Below are 20,225 nucleotides of genomic sequence, written 5' to 3'. Positions count from 1 at the left end.
GCCCGTGTGCCTAGAGCCTGTGCTCTGCAACAAGAGAAGCCACTGCAATGAGAAGCCCGTGCACCGCAACGAAGAGTAGCCCCCAATCACCACAATTAGAGAAAGCCCATGGGTAGCAACGAAGACCCAACGCAGCCAAAGATAAATAAATAAATAAATAAATTTATTAAAAAAATAATGAGGCAAACTGGAAAAATCTGAAAAAGATTACTGGGTTGCATCAATGTCAATATTCTGGTTGTGATGTACTATACTATAGGCTTGCAAAATGTTACCATTGGGAGATACTGGGCAAAATGTGCAAGAGATCACTGTTATTTGTTACATTTACCTCAATGAAAATGTCAATTAAAAAAGAATGAGGTGTGTGTGTGTAGAGAGACATTCACAATAATTAAGTGTAAAAAGAAATATAACTCCCATCTAACACACACACATGTACACACACACTTCTAGATCCTCACATCCCCCTTGAGATACTGTCTCCTTTCTCTGCTCCCCTTAATAGCAAAACTCCTCAAGTATCTACACTCACTGTCTCCACTTCTCACCGCCGATTTTCTCTTTATTATTTTTTTACATCTTTATTGGAGTATAATTGCTTTACAATGGTGTGTTGGTTTCTGCTTTATAACAAAGTAAATCAGTTATACATATACATATGTTCCCACATCTCTTCCCTCTTGCGTCTCCCTCCCTCCAGCCCTCCCTATCCCACCCCTCCAGGCGGTCACAAAGCACCGAGCTGATCTCCCTGTGCTATGCAGCTGCTTCCCACTAGTTATCTACCTTATGTTTGGTAGTGTATATATGTCCATGCCTCTTTCTCACTTTGTCACAGCTTACCCTTCCCCCTCCCCATATCCTCAAGTCCATTCTCTAGTAGGTCTGTGTCTTTATTCCTGTCTTACCCCAAGGTTCTTCATGACATTTTTTTTCTTAAATTCCATATATATGTGTTAGCATACAGTATTTGTCTTTCTCTTTCTGACTTATTTCACTCTGTATGACAGACTCTAGGTCTATCCACCTCATTACAAATAGCTCAATTTCATTTCTTTTTATGGCTGAGTAATATTCCATTGTATATGTGCCACATCTTCTTTATCCATTCATCCGATGATGGACACTTAGTTTGCTTCCATCTCCTGGCTATTGTAAATAGAGCTGCAATGAACATTTTGGTACATGACTCTTTTTGAATTATGGTTTTCTCAGGATATATGCCCAGTAGTGGGATTCGATTTTCTCTTAAACCAACTTTAACTAGGCTTTCACTACCACCACTCCACAGAAACTGTTCTTGTCAATAACACAATTACCTTCATTTTGTCAAATCCATTCTGCCTCAGTTCTCAGGCAACATCCTGCTGGAACTCTCAGCAGCATTTTATATAGCTGATCATGACTTACTATTTTTCTTACTGAAGTATAGTTGATTTACGACGTTGTGTTAGTTTCTGGCATACAGCAATGTGATTCAGATATATATGTGTGTGTGTGTGTGTGTGTGTGTGTGTGTGTGTGTTCTTTTTCTTATTCTTTTCCATTATGGTTTATTACAAGATATTGAATATAGTTCCCTCTACTATACAGTAGGTCCTTGGTGTTTATCTATTTTATATATAGTAGTTTGTATCTGCTAATCCCAAACTCCTAATTTATCCCTCCCCTCCTTTCCCCTTTGGTAACCATAATGTTATTTTCTATGTCTGTGAGTCTATTTCTGTTTTGTAAATAAGTTCATTTGCATCATTTTTTTTAGCTTCCACATATAAGAGATATCATATGTTATTTGTCTTTCTCTGTCTGACCTACTTTACTTAGTAGGATAATCTCTAGATGACTTCCTTATTTTAAATTCCTTTTACTTGGCTTCTAGGTACTGTACTCCCATCCCTTAATTTTCTTCTTACTTCACAGTCTGTTCCTTCTTGGCTTCCTTTAATGAGTCCTCTGCATCTCCCTGGCCTCTGTATTTGTTGGAGGACCTCAAGATTCGGTCCTTTAATCTCTTCTCTTCTTTGCACTCAATTCTTAGGCCATCTCTCCTAATCCCATGGCTTTAAACACCATCTACATAGTGATGATTCCCAAATTCATATCTCTAGCCCCAACCACTCCCCTCAACTCCAGACTCATATAGCCAATTGCTTATTCAACATCTCCACTTGGTTGTCTAAATGGCACCTCAACCTAATATGTCAAAAACGGAACTCTCTTTTTCCCTTCAAACCTTTTCTCTCAATGTTCTCCATTTCACCAAATAGCATCTCCAGCCTTCCAGTCTCTCAGGCTTGGGAGTCATCCCTGACTCCTCTCTTTATTTCATACCTCACATGCAATCCATCAGCAAATCCTGTTGGTTCTACCTTCAGAATACAACCCTACTTTTAACTACTTCTTACCATCTCCGTTACTACCAACCTCATCCAAGCCACCACCATCTCTCGCCTGGATTACTACAATTGCCTACTAACTAGTCTCCCTGCTTCCACCATTGCCCCCTAGTATTTACCACAAAGCCTAAGAGATCCCTTAAAACACAGAAATAAAAATCATGTCACTCCAAGCCTAAAACCTTCTAATGGTTCCCCATACCACAAGGAGTTACATAATCTGGCCCCTGGAAACCTCTCTGACCTCATCACCTTCCACTCTCTCCTTGTTTACACTGCAGCAGACATGATGGCCTCCTTGCTGTTCCTCTAACATGCCAAGCACCTCAACTGTCTCGGCATCCTTGTACTTGCTGTTCTCTCTGCCTGGAATGATCTTCCCCCAGATATCCACATGATTTATTTTCTCACTTCATTAAGTTCTCTGCTCAAATGTCACCCTCTCAGAAAGGCCTTCCCTGAACAGTCTAATAACCCACCCACCCCCAACTCCCTCTCTATACCCTTACCTTACTTGTTTTCTCATGTACTTACCACCACCGTCCATATACAGTCAACCCTCAATATCCTCGGGGAGGCGGGGGGATTGGCTCCAGGACACACACACACACACACCAAAATCCCTGGATGTTCAAGTCCCTTATTTGCGTATAACCTATGCACATCCTCCCATATACTTTATTTATTTATTTATTTATTATTTCTTTATTTGGCTGTGTTGGGTCTTAGTTGTGGCATGCGGGGTCTTAGTTGCGGCATGTGGGATCTAGTTCCCTGACCAGGAATCGAACCCAGGCCCCCCTGCATTGGGAGTGCAGAGTCTTAGCCACTGGACCACCAGGGAAGTACCCCTCCCATATACTTTAAAGTTTATTTTGTTTTATTTTGTTCAGTGCTGTATTCCCAGCACTTAGATCACTGCCTGGAACAGAGTATTCACTCGCTCAATAAATATTTGTTGAATGAATAAATGTATTAATGATTTAGCTCTTAGATGAACAGTAACTACATAATTGAATAAATGTATCTCTGTACTCCAGGGCCCAGCATAGTACCCTGTACCTAGTTGGTATCAACAAATTTTTGTTGAATGAATGAAAGAAGCCTGTAAATGTGCTCATATCTTACAAGTATTTAAAAAATCTTCTGATGATCCCATTTCTCCCTCTAGTTATTACTATTATTCTCCTTCCCTTCACAGCCTAGATTTCTCACCTTCCAATCATTATTTCTTAGCCTAAAAACTTTTATGAAACGTATCACAAATACAAAACAATATATACATACTCTTATGACTTATTTAAATCATATATACAAATAATAAAATCATATGTATGTGATTTAAAGAATAATAAAATGAACACTCATGTAACCCACCAATCAGCTTCAGAAACAGAACATTACCAGAGCTTCTGAAGCCCTCTGTATGCCCTTCTGCATTGCATTCCTCTCCTTTCTCACAACATATAACTGCCCGCAGGGATTTTGCTTTTCTTTATTGCTTTCTCACCTGTTTTTGAACTTTACATACATAGAATCATACCGTATGAACTCTTCTGAACTTGACCTTTCTGTAGATTGTGTTTGCGGGATTTATCCATGTTGATATTGTAGATGTAGGTATTCATTTTCACCAATGTGTAGTTTTCCATTTTATGATTATACTGCAATTCATTAAGCCAAATGTCCTGCTGAAGGACATTTGAACTGTTTCCAGCTTTTTGCTATTAAGATCAGTGCTGCTATGAACACGCTTGAACTCCTGTACATACTTTCTGGTACATTTCTGCAAGAATCTTTCTAGTGCTCATAGCTGGGGTAGAATTGCTGAGTCAGAGAGTATGATCATGGGTACTTTTCAGTTCTTACTTGACTTCTTTGTTGCATTTTAAATATTGATTATTGGGAATTCCCTGGCGGTCTAGTGGTTAGAACTCTGTGCTTTCACTGCCAAGGGCCTGGGTTCAATCCTTGGTCGGGGAACTAAGATCCCACAAGCCTCATAGCCAAAAAAAACCCAAAAAACCATCTTCTGATGGGAAAGAGAAAGAAAGAAAGGAAGGAAGGAAGGAAGGGAGGGAGGGAGGGAGGGAGGGAGGGAGGGAGGAAGGAGAAAAGAAAGAAGAAAGAGAAAGACTGATTATTCCTTCATTCCTCACTTTCTCTTCCCCCTCTAACTTCTGGATTACACACTTGCTGACTGTTCTTTTGCAATCACCTTGCTGACTCCCCTACCTTTGGTCACCCATTAAATGTTGGATCTTTTCCCCAGAGTTCTGCCCTTGGCCCTCATCTCATTTCCATAACTTCATCTGCCACCCATAGGCTAACGACACAACATGGCCTCTCTCCTAAGCTCCATTATTTCCAATTACTTCCTGAACATCTCCACTTGGATGTCTTACAGACATCTCACCAAACATGACACAACTCCTTATCTACCTCAACCCAAAGCCTATTCCTTCTTTTAAGTTACTCCTCTATTATTCTCCACCCCCACCCCTAGCTTCCCAAGACAAAAACCTGGAAGAATTCCACTCTCCCCTTTGGTCATTACATTCCAAGTTGCTTTACTCAAGTTGCAACACTTCGGTTCTTCCAATACACCAACCTCTTTTCTGCCTCAGAGCCGTTGTTCTTGCTGTTCCCTCTACCTAGGATGATCTTCCTGTGGCTCAATGCAAGGCTAGCTCTTTCTCATCTTCAAGGCTTAGTGAAAATGTCACCTCCTCATTAGAGACTTCTGCTGTCTATCTTACCTAAAGTAGGTCCACAGCCACCCCAACCTGGCCGCAATGACTAATATTCCACCTTCTTTTATTTCTAACACAGTTTGTGTTTCCTTGTTTACTGTCTCTTTTCCACTCAGGTATAAATTCCATGAGAACAGAGATTTATTTCCATGTTTTTCACTGCTACATCCACAGAGTCTAGAACAGTGCCTGGCACATAATAGGCACACTATAAAGATTTACTGACTGAGTCCTATAAGCCTCCTTATTTCTTGCCCCTCTAACAATTAGTCACCAAGCATGGTTAAGTCTACCTCCTAAACATCTCCCAAATCTATGCCATCTACTCCAACCCAAATATCATTGCTCTAGTTGAAGTCCACAACACTTCTCACCTGAACAAATGCAATCGCCTTGTAACAGGTACTCTTTCCTCCAGCCTGGCCTCTTCTCTAACACATTCACTGGAGTGAAGCCAGAGTTAATCTCTTTAAAACCAACCCAAATCGAATCACATCCTTCACCTTCTTCATTGTCCATCAAGATAAAGTCCAAATTCCTCACTGTGGTCTACAACCCCTTGTGGGATCTGTTTCATAATCTACTCTGCCTTCCCCACCTTTCCCCTACCCTCACTTGCCCTCCCCACAGGCCCAATGCTCCAATTCTGCTGGACTACTTGCAGCTCTGCAAACATTCGACGCTGATTCTAGGCTCTGGCTTTTGGATATGTACTATCTGTCTGGAATATCCTCACCCCACCTCACCTGCCAACCCCTCAGCAGCCATTCAAATTCAGCTCAAAGGTCTTTTGAACTGTAAAGCTTTTCTTCACCCTCATCACTGGCCCATAACTTGCAAAATTGATTACTTTTTCCTCTCAACTTTCCCTTTTCCTTTCACATGCTTCCACTGCATTGATCACACTGTACTGTACTCTTGGGTTTTGCTTCTCCTGTCAGTCTGGCTTCCTATGATGCAACAGAGCAGATGCTGTATCATTCTTCTTCGTAACCTCAGTTGTCTCCTGTAGTAGGTGCTGGAACGGTTATTGAATGAATGAAAATAGGCAAAAACAACTTTTTTTTTTTTTTACAACTTTTAAATAACATCTAAAATTGACAAAGTTATAGTGAAATTAGTATGTTCACATAGGATGGGTACAAACTTTTGGAAAGCAATGTGACATTACATATCAAAACCCATAAATACCTTTGTAACAGATAAAAGTGGTTGCTTTGGGGAAAGTGAGTGGAGAAGAAAAGGGAAGTGTGGGTAGGGAAGTTGCTATTCATTATGAGCTCTTCTGATTTTTTGACCGTGTGTTACATAGATAGAAACTTTATAGAATTGTTTTTAACCACTGGCCTAATAATTCCACACTCACGAACTGATGCTAGAGAAACAATTCAACAGAAGTAAAAGCTATATGCATGGGACTTCTCTGGTGGACGAGTGGTTAAGAATCCACCTTCCAATGCAGGGGACGCAGGTTCGATCCCTGGTCAGGGAACTAAGATCCCACATGCCACGGGTCAACTAAGTCCATGTGCTGCAACCACTGAGCCTGCGTGCCACAACTAGAGAGCCTGTGCACCGCAACTACTGAGCCCCCATGCTCTGGAGCCCACACGCCACAACTGGAGAGAAGCCCACATGCCTCAACGAAAGATCCTGTGTGGTGCAACTAAGACCCAACACAGCCAATAAATAAATAGATACATACATACATATATAAAAAAGTAAAAGCTATATGTATGAAATGTTAATTGTTGAATTATCTAAGACTGGGAAATATTGGAAACAATCTAATGACACAATAATAGGGAAATGGTTAAATAAGTAATGGTAAATTCAATAAACTATTACACAGTCATTAAAAAATGGTATGTGCAAGTATGATCTAATCTTGGTATACATTATATATACACAAGTGTGTAAAGGCCTGGAAGCTAGCTATATACAAAACAAGTTAATGGTGATTTTCTTTGGTGGTGGGATTACAGGTTTGTATTTCCCTCTTTTTTGCCTATCTATATTAATTTTCTACAATGAACAATAATATTTAAATAATAATTATTATTTTTATTTTTTTTAAATAGTAATTTTTAAAAGTTTAAAAAACATATTTTGTACACCATGACTGCTATCAGGTAAAATTATGCAACTACGGGAACAAAGACTGGGAGGTGATATGCAAAAATGAAAACAGTTATTATGTTGGCATCTTTGGATTATAAATGACTTTTTTCTTGTAACAAAACTTATTTTCAACATTTTTATGATGAAAGTAATATATGTTTGTTATAGAAAATTCTCTATAGAAGAAAATTTTTTTAATAAATTTCTTTTTTTTAATAAATTTTATTTATTTATTGCTGCATTGGGTCTTCGTTGCTGCACACAGGCTTTCTCTAGTTGCAGTGAGTAGGGGCTACTCTTTGTTGTGGTGCGCGGGCTTCTCATTGCGGTGGCTTCTCTTGTTGTGGAGCACGGGCTCTAGGCGTGCGGGCTTCAGTAGTTGTGGCATGCCAGCTCAGTAGCTGTGGCTCATGGTCTCTCGAGCACAGGCTCAGTAGTTGCAGCGCAGTGATTAAGAATCCGCCTGCCAATGCAGGGGACACGGGTTCGAGCCCTGGTCCAGGAAGATCCCACATGTCGTGGAGCAGCTAAGCCCGTGTGCCTCAACTACTGAAGCCTGCACGCCTAGAGCCCATGCTCCGCAACAAGAGAAGCCACCGCAATGAGAAGCCTGCACATCACACGGAACAGTAGTCCCCGCTCGCTGCATAGAGAAAAGCCCGCGTGCAGCAACAAGGACCCAACGCAGCCAAAAATAAAATAAATACATTAAATTAAAAAAAAACCATTTACTTTATAGCAGTACACCATATACACTCAATAAATATTTGTTAATCAATAAATATTTAAAAAAAAACAAAAAACAAAAACAAAAACACTGCACCACCAGGGAAGCCCTCTATGGAAAAATTTTAAAAATAAAATGAAAACCACTCTTCATCCCACTGTGTAGATATAACCAGTGTTGCAATTTTCCTGTATTTCCTTCCAGACTTTTTCTATACTTATTTTTTTTAACAAAAAATGTGGTCATACTTAATTTTGTATACTGTTTGTCTCACTTGACATTGTATCATGAGCATTGTTCCATGTCCCCTGTCCATCTTGTGGCTGTATCTTAATTTAATTCCATATTGTTGAACACTCATGGTTTCCATTTTTAATTTTTTTGCCGCGCCACGTGGCTTGTGGGATCTCAGTTCCCTGACCAGGAAATGAACCCAGGCCACGGCAGTGAAAGCCTGGAATCCTAACCACTAGGCCACTGGGGAACTCCCTCCAATTTTTTATATTAAAAATAGAATGCTTCTATGAGTGTATTTTACATAAATCTTCATGTTCATCTCTGATTATTCCCTTAGGATAATGTTTTTAAACTGGAGTTACTAGACGCAAAGGATGAAAATTCTTAAGGCTCTTGATGCAGTGTCAAATAGCTTTCAGCAAAATTGTACTGAGTTACACTCCCACACACAGTGTGTCAGTGCCTGCTTTATCATACCCTCATCATAACATTTTCTTTAAAGCAGTATTGTGTTCAAAAACATGGGTTTCAGAAACAGATAGCCCTGTATCCAAATCCTGGCTTTACCATTTATAAATACATGACTTTAGGAAAGTTGCCTAATTATTCTGATCTTCAGTTTTCCCATCTGTAAAAATGGGCATACTACCACCAACCCTGAGGGTTACTGTGAGGATTAAAGAAGATAATGTATTAGGTTGGACTTCCCTGGTGGCGCAGTGGTTAAGAATCCACCTGCCAATGCAGGGAACACAGGTTCAAGCCCTGGTCCGGGAACATCCCACATGCCACAGAGAAACTGAGCCCGTGTGCCACAACTACTGAGCCCGCGCTCTAGAGCCCGCGAGCCAAAGCTACTGATCCTGTGCGCCCCAACTGCTGAAGCCTGCACACTCTAGGGCCCACGTGCCGCAACTACAGAGCCCGTGTGCCACAACTACTGAAGCCTTAGTGCCTAGAGCCCATGCTCCACAACAAGAGAAGCCACTGCAATGAGAAGCCCGTGCACCGCAACTAAGACTAGCCCCTGCTCGCTACAACTAGAGAAAGCCCGCGTACAGAAAGGAAGACCCAACGTAGCCAAAAAAAAAAAAAAAAAAAAACTAGGATAATGTATTAGGTTGAACCATATTAAATCACCAACATTCAATCATTTTGACCTATAAAAATGTTTTCCATATTGTTCAACCTAATACATAAAGCATGCTATCTGGCAAATGGTAGTTACTGAAATTATTATTATGGAAGCAGGATAACAAAAATGAATAGCATCCTTACTGAAATCCCTCAGGTTTAGAAGAAATAAGCAGAGATAAACTCCTAAAGAAAAACTTCTGGCCTTTTTACAAAAGCAGTAGAGGCTTCAAGTACAAAAGGGAAAGGGGAAGAAGAGACCAAAACTAGAGGGAAAGAGTTGGGAGACCGCCTGCCCTTTCCCAGCTGGAAATATTTCTTGTCATTTACATTCAAATGTCCTTACTCTGCGGAAGATGGGAAAATACAAATTTCCTAAATTTGAAAAAGGAAATAAGGAAACTATATAAATAAGGAAACTATAAACATAAAGAATAGTAAGTTTTGTGTCGATGTTTCGCTATTGCAAAACAGGGAGAAGACAGAAATGCTGTAAGCCAGTGTTTCTCAAACTTGGTCTCATAATAAGAATCACCTGGGATGCTTTAACGCTGTTTCCAAGCCCACATCCCAGTTAAACTGAACCATATTGTAGAGGAGGGGCTGGGGAACTTGTATAGTTACCCCAGGTAATTATGATAATCAGACAAGCCTGGGAAACTGCTGTACAAATACCTATAGCTTTCAAGAAGGCAATGACGAATTCATAATAACCTCATGGATGAAGAAATAGGAAGTAGTTGGTGGATACTGCAGGCAATATTGGTAGTAATAATAAAATTAAGAGGAGTCAAAATATAAGGAGCCAGGTAGACTTGCCTGTAGTTCTTTTTTGTGTGTGTGGTACGCGGGCCTCTCACTGTTGTGGCCTCTCGCAGCCATGGCTTACGGGCCTAGCCACTCCGCGGCATGTGGGATCTTCCCGGACCGGGGCACGAGCCCGTGTCCCCTGCATCGGCAGGCAGACTCTCAAACCACTGCGCCACCAGGGAGGCCCCTTGTAGTTCTTCTATAGCAAAGTTATCCCAAATTGCAATTCTCTGTTATTCCTGAATGAACCCATTTTTCTGGTAAAATAATTGGCTGTTTTATTTCTACGGTCAACACCTTCAATGGACTTTCGTACAAAGCAGCCTTTCCCAACTTCCCTTTTTCCTCTGTAAAATAATATTCCTCCCCTTGGTCTCTGGAGTTGCCTATTGTTTGCTATAGTTGGCATGTCCTTAATTGCTATTCCTCTGCCATTCCTAAATAAACTCATATTGCTGGTTAAAAAAATGTAAGGAGTCTATCAAAAGTTCATTACTTACTTTGGTGGCTTTAACTTATGTTCACAACTTCTTTGCTACTTCTTGCTCTAAGTGATGGAACTTAATTTCCCCTCATCTTGAGTGTGAACTAGATTCAGTGACTTGCTTCTAAGGAACAGTACATGGAAAAGGAGAACTAGTAATTTTATAGTGGAGAAACAGCTCCTTAACCAAGTGATTAAGGTTAACATCAACAGTGATAAGTCATGCTGATATTCTGTGCACCGCCTGGTATGATGTGACGAGAAAGGCACTTCACGCTGTGGTCCTCTTCGCCCACATGCATACCACCAGGATAATGAGAAAAATATGAGACAAACCCAAATTGAGGGCCATTCTACAAAATACTGGACCAGTACTCTTCCAAAGCACCAAGGTCATGAGAGACAAGGAAAGACCAAGAAACTTTCACAGACTGGAGGAGACTAAAGAGACATAATGATTAAATGCAACATGGTATCCTGGATTGGATCCTGGAACAGAAAAAGGACATAGGTGAAAAAACTAGTGAAATTTGAATAGAGTCTCTAGTTTGGTTAATAGAACTGTACCAATGCTAATTTCTTAGTTTTGATAAATGTACCAGATTAAGATGTTAACATTAGGGGAAGTTAGATAAGGGTATAGGGGACCTGTCTGTACTATATTTGAAACTCTACTGTAAATCCAAAGTTCTTTCAACATAAAACTATCGAAGAAAAAAATATAATTTCTTATGTGGTAGGTACACATTTAATGGTTTTATTATTCTTTACATCTAGTACATCCATTATATTCTTTTAAAAAATTTTATTTTGAACAGTTTTATTTTATTTTTTAAATTTTTGTTTATTTGGTTTAATTTTTATTTATTTGGCTGCGTTGGGTCTTCCTTGCTGCACGTGGGCTTTTAGTTGCAGCGAGTGGGGACTACTCTTCATTGTGGTGCGTGGGCTTCTCACTGCGGTGGCTTCTCTCCTTGTGGAGCCTGTGGTAGTTGCAGCACGTGGGTGCTAGAGCATGCGAGCTTCAGTAGTTGCGGCGCGCAGGCTGTAGGGCACGTGGGCTTCAGTAGTTGTGGCTCGCGGGCTCTAGAGCACAGGCTCAGTAGTTGTGGTGCACAGGCTTAGCTGCTCCGCAGCATGTGGTATCTTCCAGGACCAGGGATCGAACCCGTGTCCCCTGTGTTGGCAGGCAGATTCTTAACCACTGTGCCACCAGGGAAGTCCCCATCTGTTATATTCTTTTCTTAAGTTTATTTTATTGAAGTATAGTTGATTTACAATGTTGTGTTAATTTCTGCTGTACAGCAAAGCAATTCAGCTATACAGATATATACATTCTTTTTTATATTCTTTTCCATGATGATTTATCACAGGATATTGAAGATAGTTCCCTGTGCTATACAGTAGGACCTTGTTTATCCATTCTCTATAGTTTGCATCTGCTAATCCCAAACTTCCAATCCCTCTCTCCCCTACCCCCCATTATATCCTTTTATACACATGAACTATTTTATAATTTAAAAACCAATATAGGAAAAATGTAAGGGATCTAAAACAAGCCATCTGTGGAAGGGACCTACAAAATTTTTAATACCCCAAATTCAATTAAGTTGATTTGGGGTAAGCACAGGATGGATTGTTCCAGTAGGTAAGAAGCTTTTATTTTAGCAAATATATGGGCTTTCTTCAGTTGCGTCGAGTGGGGGCTACTCTTCGTTGTGGTGTGTGGGTCTCTCGTTGCGGTGGCTTCTCTTGTTGTGGAGCACAGGCTCTAGAGTGCAGGCTCAGCAGTTGTGGTGCTCGGGCTTAGTTGCTCCGTGGCATGTGGAATCTTCCCAGACCAGGGCTCGAACCCGTGTACCCTGCATTGGCAGGCGGATTCTTAATCACTGTGCCACCAGGGAAGCCCTACTGAGCTCTATCTGACGAAATGGGATATTAACAGAACAAGGATAGTCTGCAAGTCATCAGATACAAGAGTCCAAGGTAGAGGCCAAAGTCATCAATATTCCCCAGCACTGTCTAGGAGGATGTTCTGGTATCAAGTCCATCCCTATACAGAAGATGGGTACATGAGGTTATGACAGCTTGATCCCAGCCATTCAAATTGGCCCGTGTAACAACCAGATAATCGTGTGCCTCCTGATGTGATACAACAGGAAGCACACACCATCAGTTATGAAACATCTTGTTCCTCCCCCTCCCTCGAAAATAAAAACATTCTGAACTTGACTCTAATCAAGCCTCCTGGTCTAACTTCCCATTTACAGGATATACAGGGAATAGAAGACTATTGGGGATACAGTCAGCCATACTGGGAGAAAGTCAAAGTGACCTGGTTTTCTCAACAGCAAATGCCATTAAAAAAAGAGAGAGAGGTGGAACTGTTAAAGATTAGAAAGGACTTAAAAGACGTGAACCAAATATAATGTTTGAATCCTGATTTCAACAAGCCAAATGTATACATTTTTTTGAGACAATGGGGACATCTGTACATAGATGGGGTATTAGATAGTATAAGGGGATTTTTTTGGGGGGGGCTGCGCCATGCAATATGAGGGACCTTAGTTCCCCGACCAGGGATCGAACCCGTGCCCCCTGCAGTGGAAGCTCGGAGTCTTAACCACTAGACTGCCAGGGAAGTCCCATGATTATTGTCATTTTTGGTATGTGATAAAGGTAGAGGAGTTTTTAAAGTTTTATCCATAAGAGCTACATAATGAAGAATTTTCTGGCAAAATATGATGTCTGAAAAAAAATATGATGTCTGGGATTTACTTTAAAATACTACAGCACCTCTCCAAGAAAAGTGGGAGGGATAGATGTAAGAAGACTGGCAAAATGTTAATTGTTCAAGCTATATGAGGGGTTCATGAGGGTTCATTATACACCTCTACTTTTAAGTATGTTTGGAATTTTCCATAGTAAAAATATAAAGGTAAAATCCAACTTACTGCCCTGGTTCTGATTGTCTCCTCACTAAGCAACATTCTGATTACAATGTCTTCTCCTGTAGACTTGTCAACTAGCAGAGAATGTACTAATGAGCAAATATGGGTACTTGCCTATTTGTTAAATTTCTCATTGCTGATTAACAAATTAGTAAATGTTTATGTATCAGTTTGCTTTAAGGTTTAGACACAGCTTCTGATTGGTGAGGCAGAGACCACGGGCTGGGATGAATGCGACCACTGGCCAACTAACTGGGTGGCCAACTGGTCTTCCCTGAGTGGACGGATTACCTCCCAACAGTTTTGCATTCATTGTTTTGCCAGCGTGCCGTGCTTTCCTACTTGAACTGCAACCCTGGTAAATTGTGATTTAGGAACTGATGAGCTGTGGAATTAGAACAAGGAAAGAAGGTCCACCTCTCTTCTCCTACTCATCATTATTATTTGTAACAATAAAACGAGAGTTAACACATACTGAGTGCTTACTATGTGCCAGACATTATTCTAAGCACTTCACAATGTATTTTTCATTTAATCTTTACGATTATCCTACTATCCTACATTCACAGATGAGGAAACTTAACGCCCAGGGGACTTGCCTAAAGAGCCATAGGAGTCTGACTTAAAAGCATGTTCCTAGGCATTAGGACATATTATCTTCATTTGAAAACAATGTCGTAAGTCATCTGGTTTATTTTGTAAATCACACACAGGAGCATCTCTGAACTGTCTCTAGGCTCTGAAGCAGCATATTACAGACTAGGCAAGTAAATATGTCCCTGGCAAAATGCACAAGGGTAGCATATGTTGGAGAACAGAAGATTTTGTAATGAGTACTGGGGGGAGGGGACAGGGCAGTATAGCCTCTTTTACCTGTATATTGAGAGATTATCTTCTAAGTCTTGGGCACTACCTATGTTAAGACAGGACACCTAGGGAAAGCGCCAGGCTGTCCTCTTTACACAGCTCCCACTGAATCAAAAGCAGTTTAAGTGCTTGAAATTTTAATAATTAGAGGTTTGCATGGAAAAGCTTAGAATTTGTGTTATAAAATGAGGAGCCCTTGAAACTAGAAATTAATTGACTAAACTGGTACGTGAAATGTGTATAAATTGAATGGATGTATTACTATGTAATAACTTACTTCGAAATAATAATTTAAAAAATCATCATGCTAGGATGGAGTCAAAGAGAACTTCTGATTTAGTTGCAAGAAATTTCTCGTCTTACCTTTTTAAAGAATTTACATTATATCTTCTGGCAAAAAAATTCTGCCCAGTCTGATATTTATTGCTCAGAGTTAGGAGTAGCCATACTTGCTTGGTGATCTGAGAGTTAAATCTCATAACTTACAATTTGATTCTAAAGTAAAAAAAAAAAAATGAAATGAGAAGCAAAACTTTTAAAAACCCCAAGTTTTGGGAATTCCCTGTGTAAGGTCGGATCTTAACAAACGGCACCGCGAAACAGAGGAAAGCTTCAAGTGAGCTTTATTAGGGAGCGCTCCCGGGCGAGGTTCACTGGTCCCAGAGAAAGGGGCCAGAGAAGTCGCACCCGGGAGAGGGTTGGGCAAGATTTTATAGGGGAAGAAGGGAAAGGGGTGTGGTGAATCTGGGAGGGTGCAGGGTATTCCTTATTTGGTGGTCTTTTCAGGTATCCTGGGGGACAGTTAGTCCTGCCCCTCGAAAGGCAGGAAGGCTGGGCCGGGTTCAAAGTCCCCAGGTCAGTTCCTGGAACAGGGTAGTCCGGAAAGTCTCCAGGTCAGTTTCTGGAACTGGGTGGTCCGGAAAGTCTCCAGGTCAGTTTCTGGAACTGGGTGGTCCGGAGAGTTTCGGTCTGATGCAACCTGTGAATCTGATTGTGTTCCACTGCCTCGGGCCAGTTGGCCTTACACCCTGGCTGTCCAGTGGTTAGGACTCAGGCGCTTTCACTGCCTCAGCCCAAATTCAATCCCTGGTCAGGGAACTAAGATCCTGCAAGCCGTGTGGCCAAGCTTTTATTCTAAACTTGAATTTCAGAAACACATCAAGTAACTTGGAAGAAAAGCTAAAATATTTAAATTACAAAAGTTAGTGGTGGACAAATTCTTACGCTTTTTTCATATCTGCATAATTTGGCTTTATTACAGTACTTGGAGCTGTCTAGAGCCGTCAGATATTTGTGTTTTACTTTTATTTGACTGTGTCATAAAGAGTTGTTTATTTTAAATAAAGGAGAGTCAAGTAAACTGAGAAGTTGTTTTCTGGCCCTGCCACAAAGGGAGGTGAAGTCAATACATGGTTCTGAAGCTTTCCCCTCTACCTGTGTAGATTCTCATCCGTAATAGTGACTCACCAAGGCACTGATCTTCAGCCAAGGGGATAATAAAACTCTGGGTGAGAGTGGAAGCAACTCTCCACGTGGGGGGAGAAGATTAACAGGGAATGGGAGTTTGAAAACGTCTCTCAAGTAATTCTGACAAACCCTCCCTTCCTGAGAATTTCTACTTAGTCTGGAATATTTTGCAATTTCACATTAAGATCGAGGTTTCACTTTAAGGAGCTAGAATAACTTAAATTGGTCTAAATGTGTGAACTATTGTTTATTCAGAATAGATAATAACCACAGCTAACATTTACTGGGTGTGAACCATGTGCCAGGCACTCTGATGAGCACTTCATAGGCACTATCTCATTTAACTCTCACTACAACTCTGTCAGATAGCTGAGGAAGCAATGTTAGTTAATTGCTAGTAAGCTGTTATACATAAGTATACATGATACTTAAGCCTGTATTTCAAACCACCACACACTACACTGTTTCTAAGACACTTGGATCTGAAATGTGGGTTTCTGTTGAAATTTTTTTTTTTTTTTTTCTGTATGCAGGCCTCTCACTGTTGTGGCCTCTCCCGTTGCGGAGCACAGGCTCCGGACGCGCAGGCTCAGCGACCCTGGCTCACGGGCCCAGCCGCTCCGCGGCATGTGGATCCTCTGGGACCGGGGCACGAACCCCTGTCCCCTGCATCGGCAGGCGGACTCTCAACCACTGCACCACCAGGAAAGCCCCTGTTGAAATATTTTTTTCCTCATAGTCCACAAAGAGATTCTACTGGAATCTGGAGTTACAGCTGGCAATCACAAGGTTGGAGGAAGTGAAACGACTGATAAATTTACCTCAAGAGAATGAAAAAGTGTTGTCCCAACTTTTCTCTCTATTGTAAATTGGTGATCGAGCCTGTAACTTGCTTATGATATTGTCTAAAGATTTAGGAGTATTTAAATTATGCTCTATTGTTTGCAACTTAGACACCCTCGGTGAGAAAGTTACGTTAAACCTCAGACTACACCTCTTTTTAAATTACTTTTTTTTTTCAAATTACTTTCTTAACCAGGAGTCTAATAAGCACCTGATATTATATACAAAGCTTATGTACACACCACTATATTTAAAATAGATAACCAACAAGGACCTCCCGTATAGCACAGGGAACTCTGCTCAATACTCTGTAATAGGGACTTCCCTGGTGGCACAGCGGTTAAGAATCCGCCTGCCAAGGCAGGGGACACGGGCTCAAGCCCTGGTCCGGGAAGTTCCCACATGCCGCAGAGCAACTCAGCCCGTGCGCCACAACTACTGAGCCTGCGCTCTAGAGCCCGCTAGCCACCACTACTGAACCTGTGTGCCACAACTACTGAACTCCGCACGCCTAGAGCCCATGCTCTGCAACAAGAGAAGCCACCGCAATGAGAAACCCGCGCACCACAATGAAGAGTAGCCCCCGCTCCGCTCAGTGCAACTAGAGAAAGCCCGCGTGCCACAACGAAGGCCCAACGCAGCCAAAAATTAAAAAAAAAAAGAAAATTAAAAAAAATTACTCTGTAATAACCTAAATGGGAAAAAAACTTGAAAAAGAATAGATACGTGTATATGTATAACTATGTTGTACACCTGAAACTAATACAACATTGTTAATCAGCTATGCTCCACTATAAAATAAATTTAAAAAATTTTTTTTAAAAAATAAAAAAACTTTGTGTATTTATATCACAGTTTTTACTATATTTTCAAAATTATCCATATCCCCAAACAGGGTAAGATCCATTATTTTAACCACTGTTTGATAGACTGAGAGCTGTTTGATAGAGAACAAAGGTAAAGGCTGAAAATTCCTCGTTGATAAGAAATCCATTAGTTTTAAATTTAAGTATTGAAACCTACGAATTTTTGTAATATAATATTGGGGAAACTTCATCAAATTGTCTAAATCAGGGATTGGGGAAGGACGGGGCTGGGGGCAGGTCTCCCTATCACTTGGGAGGCTTTAAAAAAAGCCCTCCTCGCAGACTCTGGTGACCTTTCCCACCACCAGAATCTAGAGCCCCCCCCCGCCCCCCCCACCCCCCCCACCCCGGTCTCCCAGAATCTAGAACATTTGTTTACTAGTGAATGCTCATCTTAACTCCCAGTGTATTTGGGGAAGAAACAAAGAAACAAATAAGACTGGTTTAAACTTTTGCCTTCAGGGTCATAATATGTGCCCAGCACTATGCTGATGTTATTTTAAAAGACAGGCAGACTGTCAATATTTAGGATAAAGGAATTTAGGAAGTGAGTTGTCTAAAATAAACAGCTTCTAATATACTTTCTTTGATACAGTTGTGAAAACTGAAGCAAAATATATCTGGCACCCTACCAACTTTCATTTTTCATTGATAAATTCTTTTTCCTTCCTAAGTATTTAACTATGTCTCTAGTTTTGGGAACTAGAGCAAATAAATGTGCTCCCAAGTTTTCCCATATAGCTGTTTCCTCCCTTTATAGTATTCCAGATTTCATAAGAAGGAAACACAGGAAAAATGAATAAATTTGTGATAATTGATATGACATACCCTTCACCTACTAAAATGTAATTTAATTCTGCTTACTCTGTTATTTGACCACTTCTTACAGTTAACTCAGTCAAATTTTTGGTTGATACAAGTTTTTATTTGTACTGTGTGAGAGAGTCACAAACACAGGATATAAGTACACATTTTTATTTTACTGTAAATCAGGATGAGTGGGTATTTTTAAAAGTTGAAAAGCTGTAATGTGCAGTTGATTGAAAACACTGCATTCTGAGACCCCAAAATGTGGAAAATCCTAACCTGTACAGGCATTTTTAAATAAATGATTTTTAAAGTCTTACATCTATTTAAACCAACTTGCAGAATTCATAATTTATGTGTAATTTAAGTTGTCAGTTTAGGTATGACATTTATAAATAATAGATTGAATGCATAACATTAAGGGTAATTTATTATTTTTAAAAACCTTGAATATTAAGTTATTACGAACCAAAAGCAAAGGATAAATTTGTAATACTATATACCTGATAATTAAAATATTGTGATTCTATACTTCTTCTAAAGTACTTATGTTTACCAAAGGATTATTATGAATATTGTTGCTAGTATTATTTTAAGGATGATCTGCATCAGAATTATAGATGTGCATGTTAAAAATGCACATTCCAAGCCCAGGAATTTAAATTTACAATAAGCAACCCCTATTCCCATTTTGATGTAACACTTGTTGAAGAACAGTGATGCCAAGCAGGAACCTCTGGGGCTCCTGGGCAGGGAGGCCTTTCTGTCCCCCATTTCTTGTAGGCAAGACTCCAGCCTCCATGACCTTCCCTGAGTTCCAAAGGGCAGACCTGAACAGTTGCTAATCAAGGGCCTGAGGCAAGACTAAAGGGACCAGAGAAGTTCAGGAGATTAGTAGACCCTACATACACCCTAATCTTGTCAGCAACCCCACCCTTTTGAAACTCTGCAGAAGAAAGAATGCAAGACTGTTACTGCCTTGATCCTTATCACATACCTCTGACCACTACCCCTGACTATATAACCTCTCCCTATTCCCCAGTGAAGGGAGGCACAGTTCTTGAGGTGCTAACCTACTGTGTTCCCCTTTGCCTGGCAAAGAAAGCAAGCCACTCTTTCTCCTCCATTAACACTGTCTCCATATTTCTGTTTGGCATTGCTGCACAGAGAGCCAAGATTTTGGCAACAAATTTGGGGGCTCGTCCGGGATTGACTCGTGGGCAGGAGGCCCCGTAGGGCCCTCGGTTTGATCGGTTACTCAGGGATTTCTCTCCACACCACCCTCCCCAGGGAGAGCAGAGGGTTGGAGGATTTCTCTGAGGCCAGATCGCCAGGGTTCCCCTGCCATAGGGCCCTGCCCCGATCATACCCGACCCGCCGTCTCAGCTGCAGAACTCCATGGCTGCGGCGGAGATCGGGGGAGAGGTTGCCCTAGCAGCTGCCGAGGCTTTCTTTGCCTTGAGGACACCTTCCTTCTCCCTTCTCCGCATCAGCCCGGACATCTACCCTGAGACAACATTAACTCTTGGAGGATCAGAAAGAGGGCGTTTGGTACGTCGCAACAAACCTGCCAGCAATTTGGTAAGTTCCCTGGAGTGCACACCGTAGCCTCTTTGACTTTGTTCGTTTGGGGAACTTCGGTTCCAGTTTGGGGAGTTCTCCCTGTGAAGGGAAATTCCATTTGTAAGGCGCCGCTTCGGACAAAGGTCACACGTCTAGTGGGACTGGGAAGTCACATTTAGGGCATTTTTGCCATTTG

This window comes from Stenella coeruleoalba (assembly GCF_951394435.1).
Source record: "Stenella coeruleoalba genome assembly, chromosome: X".
In the NCBI taxonomy this organism is placed as follows: domain Eukaryota; kingdom Metazoa; phylum Chordata; class Mammalia; order Artiodactyla; family Delphinidae; genus Stenella; species Stenella coeruleoalba.
Note: the sequence above shows the minus strand (reverse complement) of the source record.